This window comes from Lepidochelys kempii, chromosome 1 (assembly GCF_965140285.1).
Source record: "Lepidochelys kempii isolate rLepKem1 chromosome 1, rLepKem1.hap1, whole genome shotgun sequence".
NCBI lineage: Eukaryota > Metazoa > Chordata > Testudines > Cheloniidae > Lepidochelys > Lepidochelys kempii.
The window spans coordinates 348,768,463-348,776,554 of record NC_136380.1 but is presented as its reverse complement, the minus strand read 5'-3'; the positions used below and the strand labels follow the sequence as shown (position 1 = coordinate 348,776,554).

Below are 8,092 nucleotides of genomic sequence, written 5' to 3'. Positions count from 1 at the left end.
GCTCACGAAAGCTCATGCTCAAATAAATTGGTTAGTCTCTAAGGTGCCACACGTCCTCCTTTTCTTTTTGTGAATACAGACTAACACGGCTGTTACTCTGAAAAAAGGAAAAGCAGTACAGCATCTCTTCCCATAGGGTTTGCTGCATCCGAACCAGTGGCTCATCCATCTAGTGAAGATATTTGATACTGGGGGGCTCCTTAGCCTAGCAGGCAAAGGTGGAACATGATCCCAGGGCTGGGAGTTGGCAGAGTTGAAACTGGAAATATGGTGCAAATTGTTCCCAGTAATGGACCATTAGAACAGCTTCCCCAGGGATGGGGCTGCTTCTCCATCAGGTGGGCCCTTTGCATCGAGGCTGGGTGACTTTCTAAAAGTTGCCCCAATTCAACCATACATTATGGGCCTGATCCAGGCGTCACTTGGCAGAATTCTCCAGCCTGTGCTCTGCAGGAAGTCAGACGAGATGTTCGTAACAGTCCCTTGCGGCCCTAATGCCTGTGGGCAGCTTATCTTGGACAGGGGCTGGTGCCAGGTGGTCAGAGGAAGGTACAACCATTCTTCCCCTCCGCCAGTAACACTCAGCGTGTGCCCTGCAAACACCACTAGCTGCCCCACGGTGGAGGGCGAGACCCCATGATCTGTGTGTGTGTTACCTCTGTGGATGGACATCTGCCCGTGTTCTCTCCTGCCCCCAAGAGGCAGCATCTCCTCCTGGCATGGAGAGGCTGTCACGGGCCTCTGGGAACATGCACAGATAGATATTCTGAACACTGTACAAAGGGAGGGAACGGCACAGACTTCTCTCTTTTTGGAGGTTTGTAAGTAACACATGGGTTCGATGTTTGTCTGTGAAATTAACTCCTCTGTGATGTTTTCCTTTGCTTCTGCGGAGAATGAAAGCAAGTCGGGTTCTGGCTGAAGTTATAGTTTGGTTTTCTCTGTACTGCACCTGCCCTGAAATAAAACGCCCGTGCGTGTGCACACTCCTGCCCTCTGCTGGATGGAATCAGAACAGCTCAACTGGGTCATAAGCACTGTATTGCTCATGCAGATTCTCCTTCCGTTCAAGGAGCGGAGTGCTCTGTGCTTTTTGGAGCAGGAGCGTCTGAGGTTTCATAGTCGACAGCAGCCTGCTACGCTACTTGGGTCAGTGCATATATCAGAATCCCTGTCTACCGAGCTCGTAGGGTGGCGCTTGTCTCGAGTGTGTGTTGCCCCCGTGTGTAGGCAGGGGCAAGGTGTAGAAGCTGCTCAGGCCCCCGCCCCTGGCCTGATTGAACAGTACTCTGGGAAGGGGAATTGGCTGCTAGCCTGGAGCTGTGCCTGCTGGAGAATCTCTCCCTTCCTAATGCATCTGTCTGTCCTGTTTGCACAGCATCGAGCACAGCAGGGGCCTGGTCAGTGATGGGGCGGGGGCTCCTAGACGCTAGGGGAATGCAACTTGGTAACAGTGCTGGGGACAAGATGGCAGCTCCTGCCCTGGTTTGATGCTGAGCTGCTGGTCTCAATGCAGGAACGGCTGGGTGAAATTCGAGGCCAGTGTGATGCACATCATGCTCGATCTGCGTGATGGTCCCTTTCCAGGCTCTGAATCTATCCTGCCATGCTCCTTGAACTGTGCACATGGGTGCTGGAATTAGGGGTCCTACCACCTCCTTGCCCCTCGGCTTGAAGTGGTTTCCATTATATGCAGGGTTTACAGTTTGGTGCGGTGGCTCTCAGCACCGATTGTTCCAGCACGCCTGCCAGGACAGAATTGTACCATTGAGGAGGCTGTCCTGTCTACTCATAAGTGCCCCCAGCCCAGCAGACCCCTCGCTGTCAGGAACCTCTTCCTTCTGGGCAGCCGAGCTTTCTTCTAATTGAAGCCCAGTGCTGCTCGCTGCCCTGGTGGGTTGCAGTGGGCCCTCTCCTCCCTTACTGGTTCCATGGAGGCACCGCGTGGGTTTGGGTGACAACGGCACCGGGAGGTCACAGAAGTACAACTCTCTCTTCCTACACGCCCCTTCTCCCGCCCCATCCTCTTTGAAAGGGGATAAGAAGGGGCTCAGGGTCTTGAGCGGAGATCGCTCCTTGGCGTCCCGACAAACTGGGCCCTGGGCTGTTTGGAAGAGGGCCAGCAGCTGCATGGGCTCCATCTCTGCTGCTTCCGAATCCGCCCCCATTGCACTTCCAGCCGCTGGAGCTGGCCCCAGGCTCCCTCCCTGGAAACAGGCCCCCCCGGTGCCTTCCCCCAGTTCTGAGGGCCCTGCTGCAGCTTTTCAGCAGGCCGCGCTTGCTGTGAACGGGGGTGGGGTTTTCTTCGGCTGGCTCCATTCAGCTTGCTGGGAAAGGCAGGGAGGGCTCAGCCCTGGCTGAAGCTGCCAGCTTTGGGCTCAGTGTGTGGTCCCCCTGTGTGTCTCCTCTCCCCACCCCCCACCCCAGCACCTTGGCTGTGTTTCAGCTCCACGGGCTGGGAGAGACTGAGCCAGGGACTCTGCGCTAATGTCTCCAGGGGCGAGTAAAAGAGCAGTGTCCAGTCCGGCCCTATGGCTGGAGGGCCCAGCTGTGAGCAAATTTTCATGCTGGAGAAAGCTAGATCGTCTCTGTGCAAATGACTGGGGCGGGCCTGGGTTGTACACACCAAACACACTGTATGTGAGTAAGGAAAGGAATGGCCAAGTCACACTGCACACACCTATCTTGGTGTGCTAATGCAGGGGGCTTTGTTGGGGGCTAGGAGGAGGGCTGGCATGAAGAAACTGGGCTGGTTCAAGGACTGTCATAAATGAGGGCTGAGCCCTACGAGGATCAGCTCTGACTGATAGCACTGGCCAATCTCCTTTAAGGAGGAAAACTTCCTTCGATGGATTTTCTTGTGTTCCCTCAGGGGAGCAGCTGTCTGTCTCCCCACATCATAGCCCTTGTCCCTCCAACCTAGCTGGACAGGCGTGGGACTTCCTTCAGAGTCCACTTCTGAACGGCTGGAGACATGGCTGGCAAGTGAGATAAGGAAGGCCTAGTTTAGTGTTATAAGGGGTATAGCTCCTGACCAGACATGGGGGGCAGCAAAGATACCCACTCCCAAGCGCTGCACATGTCTCTCTTGTTAATGTCTCTGTAACTCAAACACGGGACAAGCAGGAGGTGAGATCTCTGCTGAACCAGTACCCTTGCTGTCCTGTCAATTAAAGGCACAGAAGGACCCTGCCCTGCTTATCTGGCTCTCCAAAGACGGCTCCAGCAAAAACTGGGGAAAGCCAGACTGGAGGTTTCTAGGCAAGCACCAAGTGGCGGGGGGGGGGGGGGGAGAGGAGAAATCTTCCACACTCTCATTAGACATCACAGAAGCCACAACCCAGCTGTTGTTCTTTACTAATCACCTGTAAGGAGCAGCTTGATCTGCTGTTTGTATGAATAGTGCCTGGAGAGGCCAACTGTGCTCAGAGCCCCATTGTGCTAGGAGCTGTATGAACGCACAGTAAGACCCTGTTCCACTCCCAAAGAGTTTGTCAAGCTGCTTGGAGTGACTCAAAGGTACTAGAAGCTGCTGTAATATGCAAGCTCTACATGTCCTCTAGGGCTAACCCAGGCCAAGCAGCTGGGGATCCCTTGCTTCTGCTTAGAAATCTTGCCCTTTCTGAAGTCCAAGCAGCACAGAGACCCAGTCTACATTACCACTTACGAGGGCAAAACTTACGTCCCTCAAGGGTATGAAAAAACCCCACCCTGAGCGACATAAGTTTTGCCAGCACACGTGGTTGTGTCCACGCCGCTGTGTCGACGGGAGAGCTTCTCCCGCCAGCACTGCTCGTTGGGGGTGCTTTGATTATGTCGGTGGAAGAGCTCTCTCCCGTTGGCATAAAGCGGCTGCTTGAGAGTATTATAGAGGTGCCTCTGTAAGCTCTCTAGTGTGGATGTAGCCCCAGTTTCTTCTTGGCGATTTTTATTCCCTTCCTCCCAGAGTTTGAGCTGCTGGGATGAATTCACATGGTGGTTTCTTCTTCATGGGAGCGGGGGGTGGGGGGGGCAGGGAGGAATGCAATTAAAATCTTTGTTCATTGATGAGTCACAGTGGTTCGTTTGGTTTCAATGGGCCTTCTTGGGGGGCAGGACTAACACCTTTTGTAGGAAGCCAGCATCTTACATGAGTTAATGCGTCTTTCCTGCAGGGTGAGTTGCAGAGGTTTACAAGGCAAACCCCTTATAACGTGGGCTACAGCTTACAAGTGAGATCGCTACATGCAGCGTCCGACAGGCGTTCCATAAAGACTAATCACATTCTTCTAAACGTAACCTCTGTTCTACCAGCATGTAAGCACACGTGAGCCAGACTGGTTTCCAGCCCTACGTCTGCCAGTGTTCCATGGAGGCCCCGGGGCCTTGGCACGAGCTGACACCTGGTCTGCTCGCGTCACACTTAGGGCAGGTCTACGCTTAAAATGCGGCATCGGCGCAGCCGCATCAATGCGGCTAGGCCCCGTAGCGCTTAAGCAGAGATGCTCCTAGGCCGATGGGAGAAGCTCTCCTGTCAGCGTAGTTAATCCATCTCCGCCAGAGAACGTAAGAACGGCCATGTGGGGTCAGGCCAAAGGTCCATCTAGCCCAGTGTCCTGTCTTCTGCCCGAGGCCAGTGCCAGGTGCCCCAGGGGGAATGAACAGAACAGGGAATCACCAAGTGATCCAGCCCCCATCGATAGTTGCTATGTTGATGGGAGAAGTTCTCCTTTTGCTGTTTCCAGCGGGGGTTAGGTCAGTAAATTACATCCTGCCGGGGCGTGGATTTTTCACCCCCCTGAGTGACGTAGTTAGAGCGACGTAAGGCTGGAGTGGAGAGCTGGCTTCACCGTCTAAACAGACAAGATGGAAGCAAAGTGAAGGTCACACAGGAAGTTGGTGCTTGAGCCAGGAATAGAGCCCAAGTCCCAGTCCATGGCCTTTTCCAGCACCCCCTGGATCTTTCCCTGAGAATCTCTTTACTACTTTAAAAGCAGATCATCGAAATTCTCAGATACGAAGTAGTATCTGTGAGGGGGCCACGTTCTCACCCTTAGCTGGGCAGTACCTAAGCTGAAATTCCTTGGTTTTAAAAAGTCCCTAAAACCTTGGACAGGTTAGCACCACACATCCTCCTTCTTTCCTAGGGTGGTTTTGGGTTAAAGCAATACGTTTGCGAGGTTAAGAACCTAAGATTATTTAAGCAGCTGTGTCTGTATATTTAAATACAAAACACTGAATGGGCTTAATTTTGGGGGGGCTTGACCTTAGAACCCCAGCTGTTGAATCCCAGCAGCCTCCCCCACTAGCACAAAGGGGCTCACCATAACTTTGTGCTCATATCTGTTATGTAAGATGCTCAAAGCTCTTTACCAGCATGCATATTATCTCCATTTTACGGAGGGGGAAATTGAGGTGGGGTGGTTTAAATGGGGTGCCCAGGTGATCTGGCACCATTCCCCCATCCTAATTATTAGACCCGTGCTGCCTCTCTTCATACAGATGTACACTCACTGTCCTAAAAGTCAACTTGAAAGGGGAGCGCTGTCTGGGACTGGGCCAGTAGACTGCTCTCTGATGCTGGCTGGGACCCACTTCCCAGTCGCCATGCTGATGGGGAATTTGCAGGCAGCTCGCTGCCTGGCATTGCAGGTTAGCAGGTGGTTGGAGCGCCAGCATGCAGCTGAGGTCACAGGCTTGTTTCAGGGGTGGTGCATTTGGGTCCAGCCTCCCTCCCCCCACCGCTAAGTTTTGCAGCAGCTGGGTTGCTGAAGACCCTGCTATTTATCTACCCTATCCATGAATAGTGTTCCCCAGGCAGCCCCCCGGGGGAACTAGCGGGGACCGGGCCCTGCTGGTGTTTTTATCCCCACGTTGTTGACAGTTGCTCTGAATTGGAGCCAGTGGTAAAAACATCCGTGCCGTCTTCAAACGTGAGTGCCACCACAAGTGGGTCTGCACCACGGGGAGGGCACTGGTGGGTATGTAGAACAAACACCGGGGCAAAGACAGGCCTGGAACCAGCGGGGAAAATACAGATTGTAAATTCAGCTGCAAAGGGACTGTTGGTTTTTTATGTTTAGTTTGTCCAGGATCTACACAATGGGGCTTAAAAGTGGCTTGGAGAATCTACAGGGGGGAGGGGTAGCTCAGTGGTTTGGGCAGTGGCCTGCTAAACCCAGGGTTGTGATTTCAATTTAGGGATCCGAGGCAAAAATTGGGGATTGGTGGTCCTGCCCCAAGGGGTTGGACTAGATGACCTCTTGAGGTCCCTTCCAACCCTGATATTCCATGAAATGAGCTAATACGTAGCTCTTCTATAGGTGAGCAATAGCTAAATAATAATATATATCATTAATGTGTAATATATATTTAAATATGTTCTGGAGTGATACAAAATCCACTGAAAGGATTTACTGAAAACGAATGATTACAGATCTGGGCCAGAAACGGGGAACTTCCAAAAACCTTAGGTTGATGGGGGAGGGGCATTAGCAGCCCCAAACTACTGCCCTAGGTCAGTGGTTCTCTACCAGGGGTCGACATATCCCTGGTGGCACGCAGGGGTCTTCCGGGGGGTACTCAACTCATCTAGATCTTGGCCTAGTTTTCCAACAGGTTATGTAAATAGCACTAGTGAAGTCAGTACAAACTAAAATTTCATACAATGTCTTGTTTAGAGGGCTGTATCTAGGATACACTGAAGTGTGAGTACAATATTTATATTCCAATTGATTTATAATTATATGGTAAAAATGAGGAAGTCCGCATGCTTTTCAGTACTAGTGTGACCGTGACACTTTTCAGAGTAGCAGCCGTGTGAGTCTGTATCTGCAAAAAGAACAGGAGGAGTTGTGGCACCTTGGAGACTACCCCATTTATTTGAGCCTAAGCTTTCCTGAGCTACCGCATCCGATGAAGTGAGCTGTAGCTCAGGAAAGCTTAGGCTCTAATAAATGGGTTAGTCTCCAAGGTGCCACAACTCCTCCTGTTCTTTTTGTGACACTTGTGTTTTTATGTGATTTTGTGAGCAAGTCGTTTTTAAGTGAGGAGAAACTTGGGGGTACACGAGACCAATGAGACTCCTGAAAGGGGTACAGGAGCCTGGAAAGGTGGAGAGCCATTGCCCTAGAGCCGGGGTTTTCAACCTTTTTTCATGGGCGGACCCCCAAACATTTTCAAATGGAGGAGCGGACCCCTTTGGAAATCTTAGACACAGTCTGTGGACCCCCAAGGGGCTCACAGACCCGCCCCTCCCCCTGCTTGAAAACCACTGCCCAGGGGGGGTCTGGATTCTGCGATCCAAACCAGGGTCTGCGGACAAAGGCTTTGAAGGGGGGGGGCGGATTCAGACGGAGGTTGTGGCTCCCAGCCGCGTTTGACAAATCGGGGGTGCGAGTCCTTTTCAAAAGCAGGGCGCTTCCAGAAGGGGACTCGAGGACCTCCTGCGGTCTCTTCCAACCCTCGGGGGCTAGGATCCTACGAACCTGGCTTCCCTTGCAGAGGGCAGCGAGCGGGATCGGGCTCCGATGCCGAAGGGCAGCGCCTGGAAGTGGAACAACCTGGAGTTGGACTAAGACACGCGCGTCCCCACACACTTCCCCCCTGCTCCGGGGCACCGTGCGGTCCCTTTGTCCTGCCCAAAATGTGCCATAAAAGCTCGAGCCCCAGGGGAGCTCTCTTCTCCCGGGCGGTGCTGCCGGCTGACCGGCCCCCGATTTGGGGGTGGGGGCTGCCTCCCCCTTACTTGCAGACAGCTCCCCGCTGCTAGGCAGCCAGGCGAGGGGCTTCCTTTCTGCTCCCCACGTTTCTCCTGGCCGCTCTCCGTGCGGAGCAGGGGGAGGGCCCCGCTCCCTCGCTCCCTCTCGCCCTTTTTGGCTCCCTCCAGCCTGTGCATTCCTGAGAAAGGAGCAAGGACAACAAAGGAGGCAGGGAAGGGGAAGGCGCAAGACAAGTTTCTAGCAGGGGGAGGTGGAGGATTCCGCGGCGGGGGGGGGGGGGGGGTGGCCTGTTTTCCAACTTTCCTCTTTTCCCTTGCAAACTTTTTGGGTTGTGCGCGCAAGGATCGGGGGCTGGGAAGGGGGGGGGGAGCCGCGTTTTCAAGGCCCGTCCC

The 8,092-nt window shown here is 53.5% G+C and overlaps 1 protein-coding gene across 1 annotated transcript in view; it reads left to right on the top strand.

The window, feature by feature from the left end:
• The window catches only part of AHCYL2 (adenosylhomocysteinase like 2), a 493,940-nt gene that overhangs the window by 200,572 nt on the left and 285,276 nt on the right, over positions 1-8,092 (top strand). The gene's annotated exons all lie outside the window — the stretch shown is intronic.